Here is a 12,991-nt window from a genome sequence, read left to right as displayed (position 1 = left end):
GCAAGCCCATGCCCAGCAGCAAAGCACACCCTGTCGTCATCGATCCATGTGTATCCCCCCCCCCATAGACCGAGCTCATGTCCATTGATCATCCCATCCCGACAACCCATTCTTTCGATTGTGCGTGTCTAAACACCAGAATCCATGTCGATGTGGCATTTTTGACCCCTCGCCCCTGACTGTGACAAACGCCCTTGTCGATGTGGCATAGATTCATCTTGCCCAAAATCCATGTTAACGTACATGGTGGCATAAAACCATACCCGGATGGAGGATCCCCCCCCCCCCCCCCCCCCCTTTTCCTTCTCCATGTGGCATGCATCCATGCCTAACATAAGACATTCGTGTTCATGCGGCACAATACCATGCCTAGAAAGAGATATCGTGTTGATGTGGCTTACAACCATGCTCCCACGAATAAAACCATGTTGATGTGGCCACAAAAAACAACAAGGTGGATGCCATAATACCTCTTCTCGACAAACCCTCTCTTAATCTCATTGTTTTCCATAGGAGACTAATTGTGTATTGTTCATTGAATTTAGGTGTCCTTCATATCAAACACCCAAATGAAAACTTGTGTCTCCTACAACACTAGCCATATGAAAAGTGGGTTACTCAATGCTCATTATCTTCTTTACAAGCTATGGCATACATTGCTTTTGAAAGTCTTGTTGTGATATTGTTTCCTCTGTTTGAAGTGTGATTCTCAATATGCACTTAGAGAAATCTTTGTGTTTGCCTAACACAAAATCATTGATACAATAAAAGTGACTTGTATATCTGTTTGCCAACAATCCCTTTCACAATCATTATTTGTTTTGTTAGGTGATTGCTTTATATATTGCTTAGAAAAACTTAATTTGTGATTGTGTTCCTAAGTTAAAATTGTTCAAACAGGACATTGAAACATAAGTACATGATGTGCCCTGAAATCATTGTTTGTAAGAAAAGACCAATTGGTGACTTCTTGTCAATGTCATCTCTGTTAATCCTCATTGCATTATGATGGAATGTCCACTCCATGATGATATGGCATTAAAACATCAAGCATCTTCTTGTTTGAAACATCGGAGTTTGACAAAAGGCATGTACATGTGTGGACTAGAAAGTAATCAAGTGCACCACATATGATCATACCCAAGGAGGAGTAATTTGCTAATATGGTGTCATGTCATGCAAACATCAAAGATTATATGTACATGTAAATACCAATGTGGCTCTCAACACATAATGCTATCTGTAAATGGTTATTGTGAAGAGGAGGCTTGTCATGAAGAGGATTGAGATGATGAACATGTTAACATTATTCATTTTCTTTTTATAACCTCATTTATTATTGTTGTTGTGTTAACACAATTCCCCTTCAAACTTAAATTTTCACATTCAAGTCACTCTATTTTTTGGATAGACCTATTCAAAAACCTTTTGTGATGTTGTACATTCTTTTGATGTGAATATGTATGTGTTCATATGTTCCATGTTGGGGTTTCTCCTTCACGTGAGAATGCTTAATTCATTTTTGGTTTATGTCACGATGGTGAAACTTGCTTTGAAATATCATTTCTCCATTCATAATCACACGCATATTTGGCAAAAAAGAAAGAATAGTGTTTATGAGACAATTTTGACAAGTGAAACTTGTATCACACAACTAATCATCACACAATAACATGACGTTGCCAAATGCTATGGTGTATCGAAAGCTCAGTATACAAAGAGCCAATATATCAATCAACATTTATTTGTTAGTTACGTTTATGTCAAATTCCTCGACCCAATCCTTAATCCTTATTGTTATTGTCTTGTTGCCATGCACTCATGGATCATGGCTAACAAGGATATCTATTTTGCTAGTTGGTGAAAGTTTATATGTTTTTCGACGGATAAACTAAATTTCATGAAACTTATATACATAAAAGATCTGTAATAAATAAATTGGACTACAATATTTTTTGACTAGTTGAATTTTTTGTTTTGTTGCCTTTTTTTGTTTTAAGAATGCCACTTTGGAATTTTGTTCCTCCCGTTTATGTTGTTATCCAACTACGTTAAACACATCAACATGAACATAGCCAACATTAGTAAACAATGAGCATCTATTATCAGGATCTTAAAGCTTATTTTACAAGCATTTTGCGTGATCACCACACAAATACATTATGCCCTAGGTGATATTACCTAACACAATTGTGTGGTGGAGGTTCTTTATGAGACTGAATATCTCAAGACAAAGGTCATCCAACTACTTGTAACTCATAGGGTAGGGGTAAGCCCATATTGGCTTTATGGTTGGAAGTGAGTTTGATGTCCATTCTTTACAATTGTTATGCACATATGTATATGTCGTAGACATAGGTCATAAAATAGTATCCAAAACAAATTTCCAATTTCATAAGAATGGAATCGTGTTCCTCGAGAAAATCAAATACATAAGGAGATATTAACATAGAGAACCTATACTATCCATATTGCTCCAATCTTATTAAGATGCTTTTAATGTGAAACAATAAGCATTAGCTTTAAAAAATGACTCATTGAAAATAAAACACCTCAATCCCCCTCGATTATAATCGTATTTGGTTAGTAGAAAAATGTATAGGGAATTGTATTCAAATGCTTAATTGTTAAAATGGTTTTTTACATTTTTGTGAGGTATGTTATAGGTTTTTGTCGAAGGCATTAGCAAGATTCTCGACGGGCTCCCATGTTCGATCGGTAGTTGTATAACCTAACCAGTCAACCAAATAATATAGTTTGTTGCGGACGATCTTGGAGCCTACCATCGGAAACTTCGACTGGAGGTGGGGGAGATGTAAGATGAGCCGGAATAGAGCTTGTTTGTGTAGGGCTCCCAAAATGAAACATGGAAGACCGGGTGAAAGTGCTTATGAGGAGGAAGATCAAGGTGAAATGCCACATCATTGATCTTACCAAAGATCACATATGGGCCAAAACGTTGATAATCTAGTTTGCAACAAGGTTTGATAGTTGTAATGCTACCTTGTAAGAGCCATACTTGATCTCCCACTTGAAACATAGTCGGTGACTGTCAACAACCTTCTTTTGAGTGTTTTGAGCATCACATAAATGGTGCGAAAGGATATCTTGAATTTCTTAGAGTCAAGTGAGTCGATCTTCAACAGTCGGGTTTGTCGGGAGTTCGGGATGGTCAAGCATCATCCAACAAGGATGGTACCCAATGTTTAGAATTTGCAAGAAGTATGTAAGAATTTGAAACATGTGTCGCCAAAATTTTGAGATGAATTGGGACCACGATCACTGATAATATCATCTGGAAGACCATGATGCCGAAACACCTCCCGCGTGAGTAAATCGGTTGTCCCTTGGCTAGTAATGGCCTTCGTGCATGGAAGAAAATGTGCCATCTTCGTAAAATGATCTACTACCGTGAGAATAGAATTAAAACCCTCGGAAGGTGGTAGATCCGTAATGAAGTCCAATGAAATAGATTTCCATAGACTCTCAGGAATAGGCATTGGTTGTAATAAGCCATATGGATGACATCGAGGTTTTTTTTATCAGCAACATGTATCACAACTACAAACATAATCCGTAAAAAATTGGTGAAGTCGTGGCCACCAATATTGTCGAAAAATTAACTCGAAAGTCTTGTGGATGTCGGAATGTCCAACCATTAGTGTGTCATGACATTGTTGCAAGACTTGGAGTCAAGAAGGACCGTCGGGCACATACAAGAGATTTTGTCGAAAAAGTAAACCATCATGCCAACTAAACTAGGTGTAGTCTTGATGAGGATTTTGAGATTGTGAGCAGGAAGCACGATCTAGGATAATATGGTTCAAAATCTCTTGGACAAATTCATCAATCTCAATATGCTCCTAAATGGAATAAATAAGACTTGAATCTCTAGGTGTGTTTATAATATGAATTGCCATTAGTTGTAGATGGTCAGGACCTAAGAGGATTTGCTTCTGACTTTCAAATGTGGTCTCTCATGGTTGAAGTTCGATATATGAACGTCTAGATAAAGCATATGCTTTTCCTTGTTGCATCCTAGGGCGATAATAAAATTACGAAATCAAAACGAGTTAAGAATTGCGCCCGACAAGCTTGTCGATGACTCAAGACTCGAGCACTTTGGAAGTATGTTACATTTTTTGTGATCATTGTAGACAATAATAAGCTAAGTAGAACCCTCCAAAAAATGATGCCATTGTTGAAAAGAATCCACAATGGCAAGAAGCTCTTTGTCGTGAATCTCATAATTGATTTCTGGAACTTCAAATTTTCGTGAGTGAAAACCCAAAAGGTGCAGTTGGCCATCATTGCCAACCTAGGATAGTACGCTTCCTAGTGTGAAGTTGGATGCATCAACTTCGAGTATAAAGCGCTTTATTGGATCAATATGCATCAAAATTGGCGCAGATGTAAATGTTTGCTTTAAACCATCAAATGCAGAGTTTGCATTTGTACTCCATGCAAATGGTCGATTCTTTTGTGTCAATTGAGCGAGGGGCAATACGATCTTTGAATAAACTTTGATGAGCTTGCAATAAAAGTTTGTGAACCCCAAAAAACATTATACATATTGCATAGATTGTGGTATTTGCTAATCCAAAATTGTTTGAACCTTTGATGGATCCATAGAGATGCCATTTGAAGAGACTATGTAACCCAAAAATTCCACTTGACACTTGTTCAAACTACACTTCTCCAAATTTGCATAGAGACCATATTCTCACAACTGCGGCAAAGCTTGGTGAACGTGTATATCATGCTCCTCTTGAGTTTTTGAGTAGATCAAGATATCATCTAGGTAAATTCTGATGAAGATATCGAGGAAGTCTCGAAAAATGTCATTCGCCATATGTTGAAAAAGTGTTGGTGCATTCGTGAGACCAAATGGCATCATTGTATACTCAAAATGGCCATAGCGAGTGCAGAAAGCATTTTGCTATTCATCCCTAGGACGAATTCAAACAAGGTAATAAGCACCTTGAATATCTAACTTCGTGAAATGTTTTGCTCTGCTGAGGCATTCCAAAAGGCTTGAGACCAATGGTAGAGCATATCGGTTTCAAATAGTCACTTTATTCAATCCCCGATAATCCACGACCATATGAAGCGTTCTTCTTAACGAAAAAGATGTGTGCACTAGCAGGAGATCTTGAATGTTGGAGAAAACCATTTGCTAGGTTCTCATCGATATATTCTCGAAGAACCTCTAACTCTGTGGGAAAGGTTATAAATTGGCCCCCATGGAGGCTCTTTTCTTGGTTGCAAATCAATCAGGCAATCATATGGTCGATGCTCTGGTAATCTATTGGCCTTCACCTTATCGAACACATCCGAGAATTTTGTATACTTCTTTGGTACTTGGATCCCCAATTCTTATGAGCTAGATGAGGGAGTTGCTAAAACCGTGAACACAAACATGTCTTCCTTGCTTCATTCCTCACGTAATTGATGTATAGAGATTCATTTGTTGAAATCTTGTGGAATCCTAGATCCCGTGTTGGATTTTTAAGAGGCTCGGACTGTACCATGACCTTTTCAATAGTTTTTTTTCTCCAATCAATAAGTTGGGTTATGTAGCTCCAACCATGGAAGACCAAGAAGTAGGGGGTTGTTCTGAATTGCTAATGATGTTGAATGAGATGACACTGACCAAATTACCTAGGACGACACAAATTGGTTTAGACTCTTCAACTATATCACCTAATGGTATGGGGTGTCCATCAATGACTCCAACAGACAATGAATTTGGGAGCTTATGCAACTTGATACTATGCATTATAGCGAAGTCATGATCCATGAAACAAGAGTTGGCTTCATAATCTAAGAGGGCAAAAGTTGAGACTCGATTGCACCTAGATGTGATAAGCTCAACTTGTGTGAAGAAAACTTGACTAACTTGAATTGATGCAATGGAACCACTACTAGGGATGGACATTATATGCCTAGGACTATCCAACCAAATGGCTCCTATTTTGGCGAGCTTACTTGTTTAACCCATCGTCGAATTGGCTCAAGACATGAAATGTATGTGTATGATAAGGGCTACTAGGCCTACTTAGGTTACGAGAAGGTGAGGCAAAAATTGAAATGGGGTTGTCACAAGCACTTGGTTAACTTGTCGTCTTGGTTTATGTGGACAATTCATAGTTATATGTCTTGGACCACCACAATATAGGCATAGACAATTCGCTCGACGTCGTTGCTTTTCAACATCTGATAATGGTCGTCGACATCCTGTTGTCTCGATTTCCATAGGCGTGGGGCCTCCATCAAACTAAGCTTTGACACTTGTGATGGAGTTGCGACCACTGAAGCATATGTTTTTTCTTATATGAAGCGTAACATTTGTTGGAGTTCAGAACATCACTCAAATAAGCGATTGTCACAGTGCACATCCCGACTTATTGCTTCAGTAAGAGATTTCTGATCATCAGGGAAGGTAAGAAGTAAATCCTTCACGTCGTTGCGCAGACCTTGACGAAATTGGTCCATTAGTGCCGCCTCATCCCATGGAATATCACATGCCAATAGGCGAAAATCTGCAATGTAAGTGAAAGCATGACGATCTCCTTGTTATAATCTTCGAATTTTGTTTATTGTTGTCCTCATACTATCAATGTCTCCAAAGCTAGCTTCGAATTCCTTTATAAATCCGTTAAAGTCTTCTAAAAGTAGTTAGTGCTTCTCCAAGAGTGGTGCGAACCATGCTAATGCGATACTGGTTAACAAGGTACCAACCAGTCTCACACGAGCAATATTAGTTGGGTAACGACTAGGATGTAATTTAATCACAAGTCATACATGATTTAAAAATCCACGAAACTGAGAGTTTGTACCATCAAACTTGGCTGGAAGACTAATCTTTGGTTCTCTCAATGGGGTTTGAACTTTTGCCCTTGTGATTGCAGTAGAGTAGTCTCCAATTAATGCACCCGTTGAGATAACTCTTCATATTGTCGTACTATCTCAACCCTTACTAGTTGTAGGTCCCCAAGTAGTCATTGATTTTCTTTCTCCAATGCCACGAACTTAGTTGTTAGCATGTCGAGCTCAGACAATACGCGCATATATTCTTGCTTGCTAATGGTCTCCATAGTTATGAGAGAAATTCACCAGATTTCTTGAATAAGAAATATAAGAAGAAGAAAGAAGATTTGGTTCAAACTGTCGTGACTTGAGAGCAGGAGAGAGAGAGAGAGAGAGAGAGAGAGGGAGAGAGTCTTGTCTATTGGCAATTCAACATGTTCCACTACCCATGTAGTGTATTGTGGTTAGTGTGTGACCATACTCCATTGTCACACGTATTGTAAGTAGTGTTTTTCACACACATTTAATATATTTGTTTGTTTTTACCAAAGAGAGAGAGAGAGAGAGAGAGAGAGAGAGAAACCTTGGTATGAGTTGGGTATCATGGAACAATATTTGTACCCCAAAACGGTTAGGGGGTGTTGCTTTACTAAATTTAGAAGATCATATGGTGGCTCGAAGATTTAATCTTTTGAAAGGTATGTGCATAGGTACCCAACCTTGGGTAGAAATAATTACTTATTTTGTGGAAAAGGTTGGTATTTACTTTGGGAAAATGAGAATTACATCTTCTTGGTGGTATGTGGTTAATAGTACCCGGCAATTTAAGTGTTCAGAATCTATTATGGTTCAACAATTGGCACTTTCTTGGCTGCGGTGTTTGAATTTGTTTAATTGGAGGCCTCTTGAGTGCAGAAAAGATATATATTCATTGGCAACAGAGGTGTTGGCAACTTCAAGGATATTACACTGGGATGGAAAAGAAAGTCTAAATTCATAGTTCAATCGAATGGCAAGGCTAGGCTTGGTAACTATGGAAGATGGTACTTTAGAGTCACGTGGGAAAACGATGGCATTTCGGACAATCATAAATAAGTTTCATATACCACGTAGATATGCATACGACAATCAATATTGGCATTGCCTAGATTAGTTTTCCCAATTCTAGAGTTGGTGGTCGAGGAACCATGGAAAGATTGGTCATTTGGTAATGGGAAATCAATTCATGTGGTGCAAACTAATGATGTGTACCATAAGTTGGTTGAAGATAGAGCTTGGTTAACAAATAAGGTTTTGGATACATGGCACATTACTCGAAATGTACAGTGGTGGTGTAGAGTTTTTGTTGTAGGGTGGTAGTCTCATCTTCCATTTCATGCAAAGGTGTTTCTTTGGCGTGCCATAGTTGGTGGGTTGCCTTTGGCGATGACCTTAAAACGAAGACATATTTCAAATGGGACATGTTTTTTCTGTATGGTGGTTGAAGAATATGCCAGACATAGGTTCATTAGATGTTCGGTTGCTAAAGCCATTTGGGTGATTATGTCACAAATTTGGGCGTCGATAACAGGAAATATTTCGTCACCTTACAAATGGGTTTTTATGGATAAGGATAAAGTTATTCCCACACCATCGTATAAGGTTGTTTTTTATTACCTTAGATATTGGGGGATGTGGTTTAATTGGACCATGAGAAATGGGTTCTTGTTTGATGGACTTCATGGGGTAACGCAACAACTCCGTAGGATGAAAGGGAAATTGATTTGGCAATTTCCACAACTATGTTGTATTGGGACGTTGTCCCAAGAGGAGATAGACTTATGTCATCTAGTTCTACAACACTTGAGAGGGTTTCCCTTGCACTATCACTATTTATGAAGTAGTGAAGATAACAAGGGTTGTATTATCATCTTGTTTTAATAACAAACATTGATTTACAAGAGAGAGAGAGAGAGAGAGAGAGAGAGAGAGAGAGAGAGAGAGAGAGAGATTATATTATTGTCTTCGGAGGTCAAATATGACCTATGAGACCAAAAATATTACATTTCACGTGATACGTGTGAAAGTGAGTAGCGACTCTCGATGTTCAAGAACTTTACCAATGAATGTTGCAATCGAGAGTGCACATTGTGGTTGTGAGAGGAATTCATGCAAAGATTGGGCTCGATCGAAGAGATGTGGAAAGCATGGTCGAATATGATCAAAGGCAGAGCATTGTATCAAAGTGTGATACTTAGACTCGCGAACTTGTTTAGGGCAAAGTGTGCATAGCCGACCACTCTTATCACTTGTACCCCAACACCCTATTTCACATCGCAATGCATGTGAGCTAAGTCACATGGAAGCAATGGTTCGAATGGCAGATAACGGTATGGGCTCTAACATGTATGGATGTATACGATTTCCCCGTTCCGCAAAGAATATGGTTTTGTAGTTAGGTGCAACATGTGTAGTATAATGTGTGAAGCGTGAGCCTCCACATTTGTCCCATGTCATGATACATTGGCATTACAAAAATGCCTCATTTACAGAGGAATCTAATGATGCATCATGAAGCAAGTGTCTCGCATCCCATCTACCAAACCATTTTTCTATATCTTGCATCCAACCGGAACACAAATTTTGCTTTTATGCATCTTTTGGATCTTTTTGCTTACTTCCCACGCAATTCTAGGAAGTCGATGTGAGGGGCTTTTTTGAACCTTAAGTATGTATTCAACAACCCTTTCTATGGCCATGATCTCAATGGGAAGCGATCCCGTCTCAAGGAGGAGGAGGGTGTAGGGCGTGTGTTTCTTAACTTGTAGAAACTTGGTAAGAAAATGCTTTTGGACATTTTCAAACTCTTTCCACATAGATTTAGGGATACTACCGCCCCATACTTCCACCCCACAGAGAAGAACCGGTGTCACCAAAGTGTCAAAAAGATATTTCTTGAGGACCCAACACTTAATATCTCCAAGATTGCATGTGTTCTCAAATGCATATTATGCTCGCTTGCCCGCCTCTAAGCGGCGTGTAACACATTCATTCCATCTATGATTTGAAGGAACTTCAAGGCCAAGATATTTGAAGCTTTCCACACATTCAAGTGGCTCATTGTTGTACATAATGCATGGTTTATCTCTTTTTTGGCTCTTCACAAGCATAATCTTTGTTTTAGAGCTATTGACACTTAATTTAGTATGCATGCAAATTTTTTCCAATGCCTTCATAAACTTTTGTGCATCTCCTAAAGTATTTGCAAAAAGCACTACATCATCTGCATATAACAAAAGCATAATTACAACATTCCCAATGGCAACTTCTTCAACACATTCTTCCTTTGCAAACTTGGTAACCATTTCTTCCAATTCATCAATGCATAGACCAAATAGTGTTGGTGAGAGTGGGCATCCTTGCTTAACACCAATAGTGCTTTTGAAAAAATCTGAAAGTTTATCTCTCATGCGCACACAACATATAACCTTCTCATAAATTCGGGAAATTGCAAGCATATATTCACTTGGCACCTCAAGTTCTTCCATTCGCCTCCAAAGATGCTCACGAGGTACCATATCAAAAGCTTTCTTGAAGTCTACAAAGCAACAATATAAACCTTTACCTCTAAGGCGACTTTCCTCCATTAATACTCGAAGGGTGATAAGGTGATCAATGGTGCTATGGTGTTTCCGAAAGCCAGGTTGTCCATAAGCTCTCTTACCACTTTTTTCAGCCCATACACTTATCTTTGATTCCATTATACATCCAAATAGTTTTGCCATTAATGAGCCAACCATGATGGTTCAATAGTTGTTTACATTATTTATATCTCCACCTTTATGTAAAGGTTTGATCCAATTTGTAGTCCAATCGTACGGCATACCATGTTGCAATGCATCATTAAACATATCACTTATCCATATATGTGCTTCCTTTCCCGTCCATTTGAGCATTTCAGCCTTTATACATTGAAGATCGCTTGCCTTTCGAGAGGCCAATTTCTTAAGTCCTATGCATATATCTTCAATTGTAAAGAAGGGAGGCATATGTGAAAGAGAACCATAACACATCATCTTTCCGGCAAGAGATAACTCATATAAATTCTTACAATGCATAGACAAGTCGTGAAGAGTTAAGTCACCATAACTCTCAACACGTTTTCCCTTTAGATTTCCCCAAAATTTAGCACATGCATGTGCTTTCTCTTGCGTTTGGATAAATTGTTGAGTAACTTCCCATATTCTTCTCTTTCTTTGAATAAGCCTTTTATACTCATGCAAATGCTTTTGATAATTCTCTTTATCCTTAACTACATCCAAAACCATAAGGCACTTTCGAGCTTCACGACATTCTTTATCAAACCATTTTTTCCTAAGTTTCTTGGTGCACTTCCAAGATGTGCGGTTGGTCGAAAAACATTTGTTTGTACATGAGAGAATGACTTTCTTGAAAGCTTCCCATTTGCATTCCAGTGTGGGACCATGTTGTATCTTTGTCATTTGTAACATATCCTCAACCATCTTGGAATACATGGGTGCTCGCTTAAGGTTCATGCTCAAGTGCGGTTGTTTATTATCTTCAATAGCCTTCTCACAACCAAACCTATGCATACATTTGAGATCAATACATAAAGGCCTATGATCGGATTCCGGTGTCCATTCACCAAGTGAGAATTTATGTATATGATCCAAAATACCTTCGAAAAGTAGCACATAGTCAATCACACTATTTCCGTTGTGTTTTCTACATGTAAAACCATTAGTGTTGGGCCATAAGGAAATACCATTTGCAATAAGCAATCCGGTACTATTGCACATTTGTAGGAGTAACTTCCCAAATTGGTCTGGATCTTTTTCATCGCTAGAAGAGCGGTTATACATTTGCATATCCTCTTGCATCCTTGAGATATATGGCATGAAAGATTCTTGTGAATCAAGTTGGAAACTTCTTGTACGAGCATTCATGTCACCAAAGACAATAACTTCCCCTTTGGATTTGAAATAAGCAATATCATCTTCTAGATTGACAAACGGTTGATCTTTATCCAAACAAGCATAAAAGTTAGAATCTTGATGAGGAATGTAACATCCAACTACAAAAGTGGGCAAATCATTAGGTGTTTCTATTTTGAGCCATATGTAGCATTTATTTTCATCATTTTTTATGATTGACACATATTTCTCTATTTCCTTCTTAATCAAACATGCCACCCCTCCTTGTCCTCTTCTTTGTCTTGGATTTTTCTTCCATATCAAAGAGTGTACATTATAGTTTCCTAAACCTTGAATCCTTTGAGTATCATGCTCCCATGTTTCAACAAGAAGTGTGATATCCGAGTCATCGGTGAACTCCTCTATGCCAAATCTCGCATTCCATGGGTATCCATTGCAATTCCAAAAGCATAGTCGTAAAAGGCGTGGGTTAGTCTCATAGATCACGTGTCCCTATTTGCCTACATTTCCATCTTTAGGCACATCCTTAACCTTGTTTTTCAATCTTTCTTCATATGCTTTACGACGAGCATTTTGTTGTGAGATAGTATGATCTTCACTCACAAAGCATTGTGTACCTTTGAGGTATACCCAACTATTTTCGAGTATGATCCGTCGCTTTGTATCATCTGTCATTGTGCATACAATAGGCCTTTCTCCGGAGCGAGTAACACCATGTTTCCCAACTCGGTGTGCCCCATATACATTCACATCTGACATCCCATAATGCATGCTAAAAGAGAGAGAGAGAGAAAAATGAGAAGGAGTTTATATTATAAGAGAACAAGGGTTACAAAGAGTAGGCTAAGAGGTGAAGACTGGTGTTGAACTGAATGAGTTTTGATGAATGAATAGACACCTATTTATAGATCCTTATAGAGTATTCTAGAATGATCTAGAATACTCTAAATATCTTGCAATAACTAATAATATAATTATTTTAGTTATACATAATGTATGTTATTATAATGGTTAAAGGTTTAACACATAGACCAAGAAGTTGTGGGTTCGAATCTTGATAAGCATTGCGGGATTGATGGCAACAAATGTTGCTAATTGTTGCGGGGTGGGGGGTGGAACCATTCTATGTGAGGGAGGAAGAGAGAAAGTGAGATTAGAGAGAGAAATCTTTCATATTTCATTCATTCCCCATAAGGGGGTTAAATAGTATAGAGATAAGTACCAGGATACCCTTGGAAGTTAGTCTA

The sequence above is a fragment of the Azolla caroliniana genome, unplaced genomic scaffold (assembly GCF_043228905.1).
Source record: "Azolla caroliniana isolate FFs.n. ecotype wild unplaced genomic scaffold, voAzoCaro1.0.p SCAF_14, whole genome shotgun sequence".
Taxonomy (NCBI): domain Eukaryota; kingdom Viridiplantae; phylum Streptophyta; class Polypodiopsida; order Salviniales; family Salviniaceae; genus Azolla; species Azolla caroliniana.
This window is presented reverse-complemented; position numbering follows the sequence as displayed.